The 20,205-nt window shown below is 36.2% G+C and overlaps 1 non-coding gene across 1 annotated transcript; it reads right to left on the reverse strand.

Moving 5' to 3' along the window:
- Window positions 1-9,011: 9,011 nt before the first annotated feature.
- Window positions 9,012-9,118, reverse strand: LOC141662321 (small nucleolar RNA R71). The gene has a single exon (XR_012550442.1). It is a non-coding gene; the product is annotated as a small nucleolar RNA R71 (small nucleolar RNA).
- Window positions 9,119-20,205: the final 11,087 nt, after the last annotated feature.

The raw sequence follows: 20,205 nt of genomic DNA on the forward strand, positions 1-20,205 counted from the left end.
ATTCAATCTCATATTATTCTAATCATCACATAGACGTCGTAAGCTTTTATCTACCCTTCGTTTTACCCAATTCCGATTTACGGATTGAAAGTTATAACCAAAACAGTCAAACCATAACCACATAGGCGTATAACACATCAATCAGATAGCACGTAACATTTAACACATAAGGTATTCGATGAAAATGATATATCAACGGAGGTTTAGGTTTAAAATGATTTTTTTGGTATTTAATATGAATTTTGAAATATTTTTCAGAATTAAAACGGGTCGTTGAATCATTTATAAACAATTAACAAGGTTCAAATACTCGTATCTGACTTCAAAATCATTTTAAATAATTATCAAGCCTTGAAAATAATTTAAAATAATATTTTAAAATAATATTTTAATGCTCAAAATTATTTTCCAGAATTTTTAAATCAAAAGAAGTAATTAAATTAAATTAAATAATCAATTAAAATTAATTAATAATTAACTAAATCAATTATTCAATTAATATTTAAATGATATTGATTAATTAAATAATTAATTATCAACTAAAATCAATTAAATAAATAATTTAGATTTAATTTCGAATAAAAAATAATTTTTAGAATTAAAAATACTGATTTTTTTTGGAATTTAAAATAATTAAAAACAATTTCTTAAAATAAAATATAAACAAAAATATCATTTTTATAATTTTTGAAAACAAAAATCCATTATTTGTAAAGTTTTAAAACGAAAGGGACTGGAATGCAAATCTGGCCAAACTACAGGGGCAGTTTTGCAATTTGTCATCCCCGTCCCCCTTTGTCGGCGGTCGCCATTAACGGCGACCCGAGCTCGCCGGAAAACTTCATGCATCCCCAGAACTTCACCAAATCAATAGGAACTGAAGACATTGAACACACCTACACAATTAAATCGAGTTAACAATCAACAAATCGGCCAGAAAATCAACGGGAAAACCCGTCGCCGCCACTGCTTCAGTTTTTCCGATCTACGCTCAATTATACCATTCGATTCGTTATTGGACGATCTATACACTCATGCAATCAATTTTAACTAATAATCCAATCAAAGAAACGCCTAAATATTCATAGCTATAAACCATAGTTCTTCAATTCGAGAATCAAACATCAATTTGAACACATTATGGAACTCCAAATCACACGTATGACATACCAAAATGATCAGGAAGAAAAGATCTACAATATTCAAGCATCAAATCACATCAACAACTTTCCAAATTCAAAACCCTATTTAATCTTTAATAAATTTGAATTTATAACAGAAAATAGAAATTCACCTGATAAATCTGCAGTGTTATGGTTTAAAAAAGTAGACTATACTCTTCGATAGCTTCGATTCGACTATATGCATGCCTAATTCTGACTTCGATAACGCCTTCGAATTTGAGTTTAATTATCAAGAACGAAATAAGTTTTATGGGTTTCTCTGTAATTTATTGGTTTTAACTGATCGATTATGATTATACGAATAGAATGAAATAAGAAAAAGGCTATTTATACTTATGAAATATCAATAACCGTTGGATCGTATTGGATTGAAAAAAAATTAGTTACTAAGCCGCTAAGTAACTGCAAAACGATCTGATTTAATACCCGTATTGGATAATTATCCAAACCGGGCTTCAAATAAAATACTTTATACGAAAATAATGCAATATTATCCTGTCTTTCGAGAATACGATTTTTATTTATCTATAGAAATGATTATCGTGTCGAAAATTTTGCGCCGGGACGCGTACGGGTTAAACTTTACTCCAGATTGAAAAAGTCAAAACACAAAAAATGTCTGGAATAATTTGTAAAAACGTAAAAATGGTTGAAGTTGGACGATTTCAGGTTTTATGAAATAGTTTTTGTAATTATACAGAAAATATTTAATAAATTCATAAATCATTTTAAACTCATATAATAATCCAAAAATTACCAGAAAAATATCATAATTATCTATATTTTATTCTGGAAAGAGTAAAATTAACATATCTACACTTTACCACATATAAACATCCACATATCAATATCAAACATCAGATAATTAACCAAAATTTACATAATATTCGCATAATAATTATTTATTGATAAAAATAATTATACGCTATATCCAGGATATTACATCCTTCCCCCTTAAAAGGATTTTGTCCTCATAATCACACTAAGGATTAGATAATGATACATTTCATATACACTAAGTATCTCACTTCCATTTTCTTAGGTTGATCCCTCAACCTTACAACTTTTCATATACTTTAACTCGCAACATCAATCATTGCTCAACAGCCTCTTGCTGACATCATATTCTATTAGTTGCTCATATAACTCCACTCACGTCTCCATTTTATATATAATGGAGCTAAATTACTCTTCCTGAGTATACACATATAAACACCCTATGAACCTGCTATACGTGTGGCGGTAAAGCCAACTCACCTACAATTATCCTGCCTATTTTACTGTCTCAAAAGGACCAGCATAATGCATATTAATTCTATTTTCTTTCTAATTCTAGTAAATCGTGCTCATGAACATTTCCAATAGTTACTGGTTGTTGAACCTCATTCCCAAATGTTTCTTTGTTCAATTAACCTAATTTATAATCGATTTCAGTCGCATTCGAGGCTTTTTAATCATTCCATTAATCTTTTTGTCCATCTGCGAATGATATACTGAAACCATAGAGTATTCAATTTCTAACGTTCTCAAAATTACTCCAGAATTAAGAATTAATGTGGAAATCTCGACTAGATATGATTGATGCACAAATTTATCATCATACCTCAATTTCCTTGAATCACAATCGAGCATATTTTCCGAGCGAAAATCTCTTACTATTTAGAAGAAAATATACTAACCTGGAGGCATCACCCGCATATTCTACCCCGTATTACCATTTATTTTGTATCTAAGGAGTTCTTGTACGAAAATGACTGCAATGCTCTTCCTTGATGTCTAGTCACATATAACATTTATTCTTTCTTTATGCCATATTATCAGAAAGTCTTCTTGGATATCTATGTCTTGTATCATATTCTTGGAGTAACTTGAATCCCTTGAGTTATCGATGTTTAGCCAAATTCCTATCTTTTAGTCTGTCTTACTTAATGTTCGTTCATTTAGGAGTGGTATATACTATTCTGGTTTGACATAATTAATCGTATTCTAAATACTTCTATCAAATCTCAAATCAAACAATATTGATCATTTACAATCAATTCCTGGATCAGATGATGTACCGCCATTTCTTCAAACAACAACTAACCCACTTATTAGACAAACTGTTTATTAATAAAAGAGGTTTGGGATAACCTATCAATAATGATTCAATTAACGCTTTCCCCCATTTTCTCTTCATGTATGGTCACTAGATATTTTCTTTTAGTCGTCGGTACTTAATCGTACTTTTGGGATGCATTCCCTATCTCAATTTACAATTGTTTCATCAAATTATTCACTTTACTCCTGTCCTACATAATACCTATATCTTACCTATATCATGGACTCTTATAAAGTTTCTTTATCATCCTTTTGATTCCACTTTCTTTCCTATTAAAGTTCTTCATTCTCATAGCTCACTATTTCTTCTTAACATAAGTGAGTCTTCCAATAGTACTGTTCGGTTCTTCATCAAATAAGCCATTCCTGTGGCTAACTCTGGAATGAAGTCTTTCAATTCATATACGTTACTATCATTATTAATTTCTACCATACGTCGGATACTTGTATTCGTGAGTTTTCTGGTATTTTGGAGTAATTCTCATTACATCGTCGTTCGATATTGGTATACCTTCAAGTCCTTTAATAAAACCTTATTGCAGATGATAAAATCTCTTTGATTGTCTAACAAAATCCATATTGGTGTAGTTACTAATATCTTCTTTATTCCACCTCCCTTCTTCCTTTCCTTCCTTCCATCTCTTTACTCTATCTTGAATCTTTAGTTCTTGAAAACATTCTTCTCACTTTTCTATATAAATAACTTTTTTATTTCTCTTGTCTATTACAAAGGGCATATTCATCCAAGTAAAGCCTCACACACTTGCAGCAATTTCTGAATTCTACCGCTGTCCTTACTTTCTCCAATTTCCTCATTGCTTTGATTTCAAATTTGAAAATCACATCAAAATTTGACTTAATCCAATTGGAATTGATTTCTATCTAACTTACCATTAATTGGTAAAATTAACCAATTAACTCACTTAATTGATCAATTGCACCAAGTGATGATTAGCTAAATGAAATCAAAGACCAATTATCTATACTCAGATTGGCTGTAACAACCTCTTTCAAGGACCGAGATCACAATTATTTGGAGTATGAACAGGAATATCAATAACACACGGAAGTATACTTTCTATCTTTAAAAGTAGGGTATTTTCCGAAAATTTGGGTAGCATCTCCTTTATATTATTGACTCTCAGTCGAACTCAAGCCGACACCAACAATCAATCAAACAACCAACAATCAACCCACAAGTATACCAATCAACTACCACCTTCTAAACTCACCATTTCACCACCACATATAATACTAACCAGTACAACCCATATTTTTAGTTCAACTTAAGATTATAGCGAATAATTCTTATTATACCATACCTTTTCTTATTTTTTCTGATTATAACATAATATCACTAATGAGTACAATTAAAAATTATTATAGAATTCTTCTAGTTCATGTTTCAATTCAAGCTCTCTAATTAACAATTTATCTATCCTTAATAATATACACTTGTTCTTATTAGTTAACTTGTTCAACTTCTGATAACTAACACATGGTCTCAACCAACACTATCATAATCTTGTGAAAGAATTCAATTGGTTTTAAAACATTACTTCTTAAAAATTTTCGCAGTTGAATCACTATATCTTCATCTCCACTTATGTCTTTCCATACTAAACCTTCTTCACTAGCTCAGTTATGACCATCAAATTCACCATAACTCACTTAATTGAGTGGGAAAGCCCAACCATTCCTTGAAGAACACACTCGAAATTTATTCGTAACTAGAATTTCTTCGATCTTGAACCTTCATGACAAGTATCTCCCATATGATTGAGGTATACTTCACCTTCACAATGTATTAATCGATTATATGGTTATTATTAAGTATTTCTTCATTTGCTTTTGCTGTCCAATCAATCATTTGCCTTATCCGGTATACGCAGCTTTACTTTCCTATTTTTATGGTTAATATACCTCATACGGTTCACTAACTACTCCAATTCACGCCAAAATCTCAGACTTGAAATGTATCATGTATACATATTTTCGCTTCTGATTTGATATCTTCATAACGACCACGTAATTGGCATAATGATTCTTTTCTGCACGTAAATTTCCACCATTTATTGGCTTGCAATTATCCATACTCAACATATAACTCTATTTGCTACACGGGATCATTTCACTTCTTTTAAAACACTCAAAGAATAGACCTTACACAAGAAGGAAATTTATGTATATGATTCTGATTGAAAACCTTTTGTAAAGAATAACAGTGCAAGGAAATAATCAGAAGGATCCATAAATCAATAAATCATAATTGAAGAAGAAAGAATGAATGATGATTTAGATATGAGTGAGACAACCATATTTGTACTCAAGATGGCCATGCTTTCATACTAAATGTCATACAACACATGATTAGGTGGCGTCACACCATAACACTGCTTGTCTCAATCAGAAAGCAATATTTTAAAAGAGGAATGATTTGAAAGGGATTCAACAATTTTCTTTTCCTTATCACCTCATAGAACATATAATGAAGAAAATTCATACTTTATTCAGGAATCAGAATATTATACACTATAATATTATAGAAAAGAATAATATCATTGGTCGCCAGCCATATTTCACTTATGTACATCTTCAGCACTTGTTCGATCAATAGATCCCATTTTGAGTCATACATTAACTTCCGAAAGTTCTCTGAAATGCCTTCTTAAATCGATCATTAAAATAAATTCCTATTTATTAGGTCTTGTATCTTTAGCGTCGCACTTCCATGTTCAATATTTTTATAATTCGACCCTATTTGCACTCTTACGAGATTTACAATCATAACTTCAAATTTCGCTTACGCTACTGATCATCCAACACATCGACTCTTTTGCTAATAATATTCTTCCTTTAGAAAAGTCTGGAATTTTTATCAATCTTTTTTGATCATACTCGGGCTTCTTTTTAATCAACAAACTCTTTAAACTCTAGTCATCTTAGGAATTAAATAGTGTCTCCGCATGATGAGTCTGTTATTAACATTATCAAATAAAACTTGCATTTCCTCTATTGAGAACAATCGAAACTTCTTCGTAATAACGGGTCTACTTGACCCTCTAAATTAATAATATTAATTCTAGAACAAGTATTCTTCTGGATAATCTGGATCTTATAACAAACAAGAAACTCAAATAGTAATTTGACATCCAAGTTTTAAAAATTGTTTTGTTTAAAGGACTTTTAGAAAATTTTTGTTAAGAAAATCTCTTTTAAAAACTGGTTTAAAATTTTGAAAATCATACACCTGGTCGTCATTACTATATAAATTGGTTATTGTCCTTCTCAACCACTACAACATATCAAATTAGGAAAATAATCAGATAAGAGCCCATTCATTTCCATATATCCTCTACCCCTTATTGGGTCTATTTTTCCTTCATTAGTTGATGAAAACTTTAGTTACTGTTACATATTATCTCATTTATAACTTCATTTCAAGGCTGCTACTTTGGTAATACTCCCATCATCATTTTTGCTATTGCTAAGTACACCGGGTCCATCAAATAGTCATCAAATCTATTCTATAAAACAAAGTCTGTTGATATCACATTGCATCGCTACTATACATGTCACGTTTGTTCTTAAGATGAAAACACGCGCTAATTTTACACGAAAGTATACGCGTTCATGTTGAGTGGCATTTATGACACTCTATTACACTCCGTAAAGCTTTGAATTGATGCGTTTGTACTCGAGTTGTTAAGTGTTTTAACGTGTTTTCTAGTGTTTTTGCATTTTAGGCATTATCTAGGTAATCAGGTGAATTAGCATTGTTTTGGTGCTAATTTGGTGTCAAGGTGGCATTGGAATAAAAGCTCGTGGAAGACCAGCTCAAATCTGCAAGAAAAATGAAGAAGTTAATTTCTGGTAGAAGCCCAGCACGCCCGCGCTAATCAAGTGTGCGGCCGCGCCCGAAGTTCAGAAAGCCAGCGCGGCCGCGCCAGGTCGGGGTGCGGAATTCTGATTCTATTCAAATTCGAATTGGAAGACTTCTCTGCTGATTAGGGCTGCTATATAAAAAACTTTAGTTCGTTTTTAATAAGATATCAAGCCAAAGACATATCAAGGAGAGCCATAAGAAGACCATGTTAGCACGATTCAACGAAGACGAAGAAGATCTTGTTTTTACTTGTGAATCTTTGTTCTAAGTTGTAACTTGGATGCTAGTTTTCCTATTTGTGAACCTTAATCTTGTTTTGTACTTGGTTTTATTTATTCGTTATAAAGACTACGTTTATTATACCATGTTTTCATCGAAACCAATGTTGATGATGAGTCCGATTATGGGCTAATCGTTATCGTGGGGTTTTAACGGATTTATTTATGGATTTCTTTAGTTAATTTATTTCGATGTATTAGTGTGTGGTGATTGTATGATAACCTAGTATTGGTTGTGCGTATTCGTCTTATGAGTGTCGCGAACTTATAAGATAGTGTGTTAGTTCTTAATGAAGCAAAAATGAATTTAAGGATTTAGAACTTGCTATGCTAGCATAGGTTCATGTATTTGTTATGCATGATTCGTTGGTAATTTTAATTATCTTACTTGCCCTATGTAATCAAGATAGATAACTTGTGCTTAAACCGTTATGTTGTCAAATTCTATAGACATATAGGGTCTCAATATAATTGGTGTCTATTCAGCTTCTATCTCTTTTGTGGATGTCTGGTAGTATGGTATTCGTGCAATGAAAGTTAGCATTTGTCAGTTTCGTGTTATCTGATTAGTGTCATCACCATTACATGCTAAGGTTGAGAATAATAAGGCTATTGAATGAAGTATTTAATGAAGTTAGAATCCCATGTTTGTCATATATATTAATTCAGTCAATTTTATCCTCTTAGTTATAATTGTTAGTTTAATTCTTAGTTATAAACTACCTCAATTTATATCATCTTAGCATTGCATAATAGCCATACATTGTTGCTTAAGTGCATTAATTAATTAGTTAACCAAAGCCAGTCTCTATGGGAACGAACTAGAAAAGATTCTATACTACTTGCGAACTCGTATGCTTGCGTGTATTATTAGCGCGTGTTTAACGACTAACATGTTTTTGGCACCGCTGCCAGGGACTGCAGTGTTAATTTATAATTTATGTACTTTCCATCAGTGGTCGTTAAAGTTCTTTGACTCGGACATTGTTACTTATTCTTTTCCTTGCAATATTTCAGGTACTCTAGCGAGGGTGTATGCATACGCGTTCGCGTACTCGTAAGAGAACACTGGATAAAGCCGAGGTAGAAGTTGTGGTAGTTCAAAAGAAAGTTTTTGAAGAAGAAAAGAAGGTAGAAGGAGAAGAAAAAGTCGAGGAACCAGCTTTAGTAGAGATGGGTGATCAAGGAGAAGCCCCTAAGGCTTTGATGGACTATTCTCAGCCTAAGATTAATGACATTCAGTCAAGCATCATCAGGCCAACCATCAAGGCTAACATTTTTGAGATCAAGTCAAGCATGATTCAGATGATATAGAACTCAGTTCATTTTGGGGGTTCTCCTACTAAAGACCCCAACATGCACATCAGGGATTTCATCGAGATCTGCGACACTTTCAAGTTCAATGATGTGACTGAAGATGCTATCAAGCTACGACTCTTCCCATTTTCTTTGAGGGACAAAGCTAAGTGCTGGTTACATTCTCTACCAGCAGGGTCTATCACTACTTGGGAAGATCTTGCTCAAAAGTTTCTCACTAAATTCTTCCCTATTGCGAAAACTGCTGCAATCAGGAATGCTCTTACTCAGTTTGCTCAGCAAATTGGCGAATCTCTGTGTGAGGCTTGGGATCGATATAAGGAGATGATAAGGAAGTTCCCACATTATTGCATGCCTGATTGGATGATTATTAACTATTTCTACAATGGATTGGGTGCTAGTTCTAGACCCATGCTTGATACAGCATCAGGAGGAGCCTTATGGGCTAAAAGCTATGATGAAGCTTATGAACTTATTGAACTGATGGCTGCTAATGAGTACCAGGATCCTTCCCAAAGACTGACTCAGGGAAAGGTAGCAGGAATTCTGGAGTTGGATGCAGCAACTGCTATAGCTGCCCAACTTAAGGCTTTGACGATGAAGGTTGACACTTTGGCTAATTATGGAGTTAATCAAATCACTAGTGTCTGTGAGCTTTGCACTGGTGCCCATAAGACTGATCAGTGCACAATTTCTAGTGAATCAGCTCAGTTTGTGAGCAACTTTCAGCGTTCGCAGCAGCCATTTATCATCCCAACAACCGCAATCATCCTAATTTCAGTTGGAGCAATGCTCAGAATGCGGTTTAACAGCCTTATCAGCAGTATCCAGCTAAGCAGTACAACACCCCTAGTTTTCAGCAACCGCAATATGCACCAAGACAACAACTCCAGCTGCAACAAGCTAATGAAAAATCTGAATTAGAGGAGTTGAAGCTTATGTGCAAGAGTCAAGCTGTTTCTATCAAGACCTTGGAAAATCAAATTGGGCAAATTGCCAATGCCTTGCTAAATCGTCAGCCTGGTACACTACCTAATGATACTGAAGTGCCAGGAAAGAGGGAAGCTAAGGAGCAGGTAAAAGCAATCACTTTGAGGTCTGGAAAGGTTACGAATCCCGAACAACTCAAGCGTTGACTGAAGAAGCTGGGGCTGAGAAAGAAGTAGAGCAACAGGAAGTAGAAGTGGAACCAAGGAAGACTACTATTGAGCACACTACTCCTGAGGGTAATACAGGGGAGAAACAGATCTATCCTCCACCGCCTTTTCCTAAGCGGCTGCAGAAGAAAAAGCTGGACAAGCAATTTGAGAACTTTATGAGGTGTTCAAGAAACTTCATATCAACATACCTTTCACTGAGGCTCTTGAGCAGATGCCTAGTTATGCAAAGTTTATGAAAGGTATTCTCTCTCGGAAAGTGAAGCTAGATGATTTAGAGACTGTCGCTCTCACAGAGGAATGCAGTGCTGTGCTGCAACAGAAGTTACCTCCGAAGCTTAAGGATCCAGGAAGCTTCACTATTCCGTATACTATTGGAAAAATGTCTTTTGACAGATGTTTATGTGACTTAGGAGCTAGCATCAATCTGATGCCCTTGTAAATCTTCAAGCAGTTGGATTATCTGATCCAAAATCGACTTATATGACCTTGCAGTTGGCCAACCGTTCTATTATATATCCGCGAGGTATTGTGGAGGATGTCTTGGTCAAGGTTGATAAACTCATCTTCCCTGCTGATTTCGTAATTCTTGATTTCGAGGAGGATAAGAAAATTCCCATAATCTTTGGAAGACCTTTCTTGGCAACTGGCCGAACCTTGATAGATGTGCAAAAGGGTGAGCTCACAATGCGCGTGCTGGATCAGGATGTAACTTTTAATGTGTTCAATGCTACAAAATTTCCTACGGAAAATGAGGAGTGCTTAAAGGTGGAGTTGGTCGATTCTGTGGTTACTTCAGAACTTGATCAATTGCTAAGGTCCGATGCCTTAGAAAAGCCTTACTGGGAAATTCAGATAGTGAAAATAATGAAGGTAAAGAACAATTGCAATATTTGAATGCTTCTCCTTGGAAGAGGAAGGTTGATATGACTTTTGAATCTCTTGAAATGTAGGAATTGAATAAAGCTCTTAAACGCCTCAAACCATCTATTGAGGAAGCTCCTACTCTTGAGCTTAAGCCTTTATTTGAGCATTTGAGGTACGTGTTTTTAGGTGATGCATCTACTCTGCCTATTATTATTGCATCTGACCTTTCAGGTAGTGACGAGGAAAAGCTTCTGAGGATTCTGAGAGAGTTCAAATTGGTAATTGGATGGACCATAACAGATATTGAGAGAATCAGCCCTTCTTATTATATGCATAAAATTCTGCTAGAGGAATGCAGCAAGCCTACGGTCGAATAACAAAGACGACTTAATCCAATCATGAAGGAAGTAGTGAAGAAGGAAATTCTCAAGTAGCTAGATGCAGGGATCATCTATCCTATTTCTGACAGTTCATGGGTAAGCCCGGTTCAATGTGTGCCAAAGAAAGGTGGAAATACTGTGGTAGCAAATGAGAAGAATGAGCTTATTCCTACACGAACAGTCACGGGGTGGAGAGTTTGCATGGACTACAGGAAGATGAACAAAGCCACTAGGAATGATCATTTCCCTTTGCCCTTCATTGATCAGATGCTTGATAGACTGGCCGGTCATGAGTACTACTGTCTTTTAGATGGTTATTCGGGTTACAATCAGATTTGTATCGCTCTAGAAGATCAGGAAAAGACTACCTTCACTTGTCCATTTGGTACTTTCGCCTTTAGACGAGTTTCTTTTGGTCTGTGTGGTGCGCTAGCCACATTTCAGAGATGTATGATGGCTATCTTTTCTGATATGATTAGCCAGAATGTGGAGGTGTTCATGGACAACTTCTCTGTATTTGGCGATTTTTTTGATGAATGCTTGCAAAATCTTGGACACGTTCTCAAGAGGTGTGTTGAGACCAACCTAGTTCTCAATTGGGAGAAATGTCACTTTATGGTGCGATATGGCATTATTCTAGAGCACAAGGTTTCTAGTAGGGGTCTTGAGGTGGACAAAGCCATGGTGGGGGTCATTGAGAATCTTCCTCCTCATATTTCCTGTTAAGGGAAGTCACGGTTTTCTTGGTCATGCGGGTTTCTATAGGCGTTTCGTCAAAGACTTCTCTACGATTTCAAAGCCATTGTGCAGTTTGCTAGAGAAAGATGTCCCTTTCAAGTTTGATGACGAGTGCCTTGCAGCTTTTGAGACATTGAAGAAGAGTTTAATCACGACACCGGTAATAACTGCACCTGATTGGAATGAACCTTTTGAGATGATGTGCGATGCAAGTGACTGTGCAGTTGGAGCAGTTCTTGGGCAGAGGAAGAATAACATATTTCATGTGGTCTACTATGCTAGCAAGACTCTAAATGGTGCTCAACTGAATTATACTACCATAGAGAAAGAACTTTTGGCTATTGTCTATGGTTTTGAGAAATTTTGATCTTATCTACTTGGGACTAAGGTGACAGTTTTCACTGATCATGCTGCAATTCGATATCTCATCTCAAAGAAGGACTCGAAGCCTAGCTTAATTAGATGGGTTATTTTTCTTCAAGAATTTGAACTAGAGATCAAGGACAAAAAGAGAACTGAAACTCAAGTCGCTGATCATCTCTCGCGTTTAGAAAATCCTAATACTACTTCATTGGATAAGACATTGATAAATGAGTCTTTTCCCGACGAGCAGTTGTTTGGAGTGCAAGAAGAAGAACCGTGGTTTGCAGACATTGTGAACTACCTTGTGAGTAATATCATGCCTCCCAACTTATCTTATGCTTAAAGGAAGAAGTTTCTACATGAAGTAAAATGGTATATATGGGATGAGCCGTTTCTTTTCTGTCAAGGAGCTGACCAAATCATCAAAAGATGTATTCCTTATAGCGAAACGGGGGAGATCTTGCGAGATTGTCACTCAATGGCTTATGGAGGACATTATGGTGGAGAAAAGACAGCAGCTCGTATTCTTACAGCAGGTTTCTTTTGGCCGACCTTGTTTAAAGATACTCACCAGTTTGTTTGAAATGTGATCGATGTCAACGTGTGGGTAATATGACTAAGAGGGATGAGATGCCTCTTAATGTGCTTTTAGAGGTTGAGATCTTCGATGTTTGGGGAATTAACTTCATGGGGCCATTTATCTTATCTTGTAACAATCAGTATATTCTGTTGGCAGTTGATTACGTGTCAAAATGGGTTGAAGTTAAGGCGTTTCCAATGAATGATGTGAAAGTGGTGCTTAATTTTTCTCACAAGCAGATATTCACAGGGTTTGGAACTCCAAGAGTCATAATCAGTGATGAGGGGTCGCATTTTTGCAATTGCAAGTTCACTGCTATGATGCGAAGGTATAATGTGAATCATCGTATTACCACAACTTATCATCCTCAGACAAATGGTCAAGCTGAGGTGTCTAACAGAGAGATCATGCGCATTTTAGAGAAAGTTGTGTGTCTATGAAGAAAGATTGGTCTTTGAAGCTTGATGAAGGTGTTTGGGCATATAGAACAACATATAAGACTCCGTTGGGAATGTCGCCATTTCAGTTGGTTTATGGTAAGGGATGTCATTTGCATGTAGAGCTCGAGCATACGGTATCTTGGGCTTTGAAGAAATTGAATCTTGACTTGGATGCGGCTGGAAAGAAGAGGATGCTTCAATTGAATGAACTTGACGAGTTTCGACTTCAAGCTTATGAGAACAACAAAATTTACAAGGAGAAAGTCAAGAGGTGGCATGATCGGGGTCTAGTGCTCAAATCATTTGTGTCGGGGCAACAAGTTCTTTTGTTCAACTCTCGTCTCCGTCTTTTTCCTGGGAAGTTGAAGTCAAGATGGTCAGGGCCCTTCATAATCAAAACTGTGTTTCCACATGGAGCGGTGAATTTTTTGAGAATGATCCAGGCCAAGCATTCAAGGTAAATGGTCAAAGGTTGAAGCATTACTATGGTGACACGATAAACCGCGAGGTGGTTAGTGCCGTTCTATTGTCCATTTGAGTTCAAGGTTCTACATCGAGCTAGCGACGTAAAAGAAGCACTTCTTGGGAGGCAACCCAAGTTTGTTGTACATTATTAGGTAGAGGAAGCAAGAAGAAAGGATAAAAACACAAAAAAATCAGAAAAAGAAAAAAATTCAGGGCCAACTCTAGTAACCAAGCGCGTCCACGCTAATCTACCGCGCGGCCGCGCCGGTTTTCCAGAGAGTGAGCGCGGCCGCGCCGTCCAAGCGCGCGGCCGCGCCGGGTCCTGTTCGGAAAAAAAATAAAAACATCAGTTTTTAAGAGAATTTTGAGATTTTTGTTATAAAATCAATTTCAAACCGAAATTTACTCTTCCACATCCCAAATTTCCCTCTCCCAATCAAACCCATTATTCCCTCAATTCCAACTTCTATTCCTTATTGAATTCTCACCTCTCTACCTATAAATTCACACACTTATACACAAACTTCTTCACCACTTCACAAATTCTCAAACATAAATCTCTCTCAAACACTTAGTTTTTATTTTCTCTTATTCAATCCTAATGGCACCGAAGAGACAATGAATGTAAGTAGGCAGCAGCACCACTGATTCTTCATCTACGGGAGGTGTGAGGCCAAGGTTTTCTACTCCTGAGGCTGAAGAGGAGTATATGAGGCTTCTCTCGAAGCCTATTGCTAAGGAGTGAGGTTTTCTGCCATCAGGGAAGGATGGTAAGTTGTTGTAGATGATTCTTGAGATGGGTTGGGTTCCTTTTTGTGAGGCTCCCGCTGCTGTGCCAATGAGTGTTGTGCGGGAGTTCTATGCTAATGCTAAGGCAGAGAAGAATGGCTTCACGGTGGTTAGGGGGATGACTATAGAGTATAATGCTGATGCGATTAGGAGGGTGATTGAGCAGCCTGTGAGAAAGCCCGGTCAGGATACTTGGAACGATAAGACTCCCGAGGACTTCAACTTGGATCTGATCGTTGCGACTCTGTGTGTGCCTGAGACTCATTGGAAGTTTATGAGAGGCACTACTGATTACTCCACGTTCCCTGCATCATGCATGAACAGGTTTGTACGGGCTTAGAACTCGTTTATTTATGCTAACATCATGCCATCTTCGCATGTGTATGAGATTACTGTGGAGCGTGCTTGTCTGCTATGGGGTCTTCTTTAGGGCGATTACATTGATTTGGGGATGGTGATTTATTAGGGGATTTTGAGATTCTTGAGAGGAGGTACTACAGGTGCTATTCCGTATGCGTCCGTGGTGACGAAGTTGTGCGTGGCAGTTGGTGTTCATTGGCCCGCACATGAGCAGCTTCAGCTTCCCAATGCTCCAATCGACAGTGCTACACTGTTGAGCATACAGGAGTGGTATGGAGGGAAGCCCGATCCTAAGGGGCTTTGGTATTCATATGATCATCTGCCAGGTGGTGTGCCCATGGATCAGGCTATTGCGGGAGGTTCTTAGCATGCCCGTCGAGCAGCTTAGAGGGCTCAATTAGAAGAGGAGGCTGCTTCATCACAGCAGTAGCAGTAGAAAGTAGCAGGAGGAGATGTTGGAGCTGGTTTGAGTTCGACACAGTATAGGCGTCCAGCAGGGAGAATGGATGCGATGCACGACATCTATAGTCGGTTTGCACATAATCTCACCCAGGCACTTGGGATAGCTTTTAGAGCCACCTGTGTTGACATCCAGTGGCCAATATTTGGTAAGGACTCCGTGTATCTGCCTCCGGACACACCTGACACTCCATCCGTTGAGGGTGATGATTCTGATTTACAGTAGGTATGCCTGAATTCCTTACTATTACCTTCACTGAGGATAGTGAATATTTTAAGTTTGGGGGTAGTAGTTGAAGATATATGTTTTTGTGTGAGTCACATATAGTTGCATATTCATGATAGTTTAGTACATATAGTTTGTATATTTTTCCATGTAGTTTTATTTATTTATTTTTGTAGTTTTTATGATATCTTGTTCATTTAGTTTCATGCATCTGCATTATAACATGATCCCTTAGATGATTTTTCTGATTGACTAGTGATATTGATGCTAGTATAGTGATGTCGTATTTAGTGATATTAGTCTTATCGAATTAATTTACATGCTAGAGATAATTGTATTTCACTAAGTCTTATAGGTTGCTAGAGTGCTAGATCGTGATCATGATTTGTTTGTTTGGCGAGGTTTAATCGCTTGTTTATATTTAGAATTTAGGATATTCTCTTAATAATAAAAGACATGGATATTTAGAAATTGGAGAAAAATTGGATTTCATTGCTAGTTGTGTGGCTAGGTGTCAAATGGCTAGTAGCTGACTCATATTTATATGAGTAGTCTAGGGTTAAATGAGATGGAACGAAACACACTTATTCAGAAATTTGTTGAAAAAAAGAAAAGAAGAAAAAAAAAGTGTTATGTATAATTGATCACGAGTGGGCTCTTTAGTACTCGAGTTATTAAGTTCTTAGGGGACTTTGTGCCTAGTGACATAAGGCTTTTATAGTCTGGGATTCGCTAACCTAACGCTCGCTACATGGGTACTATTGTATAAGTCTTTTATGGACTTCACTCATTGCACGATCAAATAAGCATACTTGTGTTGTTTTATTGTGAATAAAAGCATGAATCCATGTTAAAATCTGATATAAGAATTGAAGTGTTATAAGTTATTTTGAGTCTAGCTTTTATTCTATTTATAAACTTGCGATTGTTTTGATAAGAAGTGAGTCATGATTGTTGATCTAGTTGCGGTAGTATATCTGTAAGAAGTTACACACACGCACATCTTTGGTTTGTAGGTTGATTTGCGAACTTTGATTGATCTTTATGTGAATAACTTCATTTGCTGAGGTGTTGCTTGTTGATTGGTTTAGTTATTCTATGGGGATCGTTGCATTCATTTAGTTGCATTCATGCATTTTTATTTCTTGTTTTTTGAGTCTGTTTATGCTTGAGGACAAGCATCGATTCAAGTTTGGGGGTATGTTAAGTGGCATTTACGACACTCTATTACACTCCATAAAGCTTTGAATTGATGCATTTGTACTCGAGTTGTTAAGTGTTTTAACATGTTTTCTAGTGTTTTTGCATTTCAGGCGTTATCTAGGTACTCAGGTGAATTATCATTATTTTGGTGCTAATTTGGTGTCAAGGTGGCTTTGGAATAAAAGCTCGTGGAAGACCGGCTCAAATCTGCAAGAAAAATGAAGAAGTTAATTTCTGGCAGAAGACCAGCGCGCCCGCGCTGATCAAGCACGCGACCGCGCCCGAAGTTTAGAAAGCCAGCGCGCCCGCGCTGATCAAGCGCGCGGCCGCGCCAGGTCTAGGTGCAAAATTCTGATTCTATTCTAATTCGAATTGGAAGACTTCTCTACTGATTAGGGCTGCTATATAAACAACTTTAGTTCGTTTTTAATAAGATATCAAGCCAGAGACATATAAAGGAGAGCCATAAGAAGACCGTGTTAGCACGATTCAACGAAGACGAAGAAGATATTGTTTTTACTTGTGAATCTTTGTTCTAAGTTGTAACTTTGATGCTAGTTTTCTTATTTGTGAAACTTAATCTTGTTTTGTACTTGGTTTTATTTATTCGTTATAAAGACTACGTTTATTATACCATGTTTTCATCGGAACCCACGTTTATGATGAGTCCGATTATGGGCTAATCGTTATCGTAGGGTTTTAACAGATTTATTTATGGATTTCTTTAGTTAATTTGTTTTGATGCATTAGTGTGTGGTGAATGTATGATAACCTAGTATTGGTTGTGTGTATTCGTCTTATGAGCGTCGCGAACTTATAAGATAGTGTGTTAATTCTTAATGAAGTGAAAGTGAATTTAAGGATTTAGAACTTGCCATGCTAGCATAGGTTCATGTATTTGTTATGCATGATTCATGGGAAATTTCAACCATCTTACTTGCCCTATGTAATCAAGATAGATAACTTGTGCTTAAACCATTATGTTATCAAATTCTATAGACATATAGGGTCTTAATATAATTGGTGTCTATTCAGCTTCTATCTCTTTTGTGGATATCTGGTAGTATGGTATTCGTGCAATGAAAGTTGGCGTTTGTCAGTTTCGTGTTATTTGATTAGTGTCATCACCATTACATGCTAAGGTTGAGAAAAATAAGGCTATTGAATGAAGTATTTAATGAAGTTAGAATCCTATGTTTGTCATATATATTAATTCAGTCAATTTTATCCTCTTAGTTATAATTGTTAGTTTAATTCTTAGTTATAAACAACCTCAATTTGTATCGTCTTAGCATTGAATAATAACCATACATAGTTGCTTAAGTGCATTAATTAATTAGTTAACCAAAGTCAGTCTCTGTGGGAACGAACTAGAAAAGAATATATACTACTTGCAAAATTGTATACTTGCGTGTATTATTAGCGTGTTTAGCGACTAATAATTCGCAAGTAATATAGAATTCTTTCTAGTTCATTCCTACAAAGACTGGTTTAGGTTAAGTTCAATTTATGCACTTATGCAACAATGGTATGGTTATTATTCAATGCTAAGATGAAAATAAGTTGAGATTATTTATAACTATGATTAACTAAGAGATTATACTAAATAACATTAACTAAGAGAATAAGAGGGTAGAATTACATATACGAGACAAACATGGGATTCTAACTTCATTAAATACTTCATTCAAAGTAATTGTTCTTAACCTTAGCATGCAATGGTGATGACAACTAATCAGATAACATGAAACTAGTAAACGCCAACTTTCATTGCACGAATACCCTACTACCAGACATCCACAAAAGGGATAGAAGCTGAATAGACACCAAATATGCTGAGACCCTACATGTCTATGGAATTTGACAACATAAAGGTTTAATGCGCAAGTTATCTATCGTGATTACATAGGGCAAGTAGGATGGTTAAAATTACCTACGAATCATGCATAATAAATACATGAACCTATGCTAGCATGACAAGTTCCAAATCTTTATAAACAATGCCGCTTTAATAGAGATTAACACGCTATCTTATAAGTTCACGACGCTCATAAAATGAATAAGCACAACCAATACTAGGATATCATACAATCACCACACACTAAGATATGAAACAAATTAACTCTTGAGATCCATAAGTAAATCCGCTAGAACCCCATGATAACGATTAGTTCATAACCGAACTCATGAATACCGTGGGATATGATAAAAGCATGGTAGAATAAACTAAGTCTTACAAACGGAATAAATAATCAAAGTACGTAATCAAGATTAATAGGTTCAACAAAAAAGAAAGCAAGCATTCAAGATTACAACTCAATCAAAGAATCATAAGTAAAAACAAGCTTTTCTTCTCCTTCGTTGTATTTGTGCTCCTAGGTCTTCTCGCCGTTTTCTCCTTAGTCTCCTTCGTGAAAAATGTCTTTTAAGAGTCATTATATAGCAGCCTAATCAGAATAGAAGTCCAGGAAATCAGTCTTCTACATGAATCAGGATTTATGGAAAACCTCCTGGTGCGGCCGCGCGCTATCCCAGCGCGATCGCGCTATACTTCTGTCCAACCGGCGTGGCCGCGCGCTAACATAGCGCGGGCGCACTAAGCTTCTGCAAAAAATTCTGACTTCTATTTATTTCTTGTCTTCTCTTGCTGGTTTCTTTGCGCACTTGACCAAGGCTTTATCCTCACACTCTTCCAAGCATATATCATGCAAAATCCAGCCCTTCTTCCCGTCTATGCTTTGAAATGCAAAACACTACAAAAACACATCAAATACACAAACAGCTTGAGTACAAAACACCAATTCGAGCCTTTATAAAGCGTTCTAAGTAGATATAAATGCCACTTAACACACCCCCAAACTTGAATCGATGCTTGTCCTTAAGCATAAACAGACTCAAAGAATGGAAATTAAAAATGAATGAATGCAACTTACATGAATACAATGATCCCCTCAGAATAACTAAACCAACCAATGAGCAACATCTTAACAAATGCAGTTATTCGCACAGAGTTCAATCAAATACCACAAATCAACTCACAAACCAGAAACATGTGTGTATGCAATTGCTTAACAGATATACTCTCGCAACTAGATCAATAACCATGGCTCACTACTCATCAAGGCAATCACAAGGTTATTAATAGAATAAATGCTAAACTCAAAATGAATGACAACACTTCAATTTTAATGGAGTTATACAAGGATTCATGCTTTTATTGATAACACATAAACAACACAAATATGCTTATTTGATTGTGCAATGAGTGAGGTCGATAAAAGATTTATGCAATAATACCCATGTAGCGCGCGTTAGGTTAACGGATCCCAGACTATAAAAGCTTTAGGTCACTAGGCACAAAGTCCCCTAAGAACTTAATAACTCGAGTATTAAAGAGCCCACTCGTGATCAAT

The sequence above is a fragment of the Apium graveolens genome, chromosome 5, assembly GCF_009905375.1.
Source record: "Apium graveolens cultivar Ventura chromosome 5, ASM990537v1, whole genome shotgun sequence".
NCBI lineage: Eukaryota > Viridiplantae > Streptophyta > Magnoliopsida > Apiales > Apiaceae > Apium > Apium graveolens.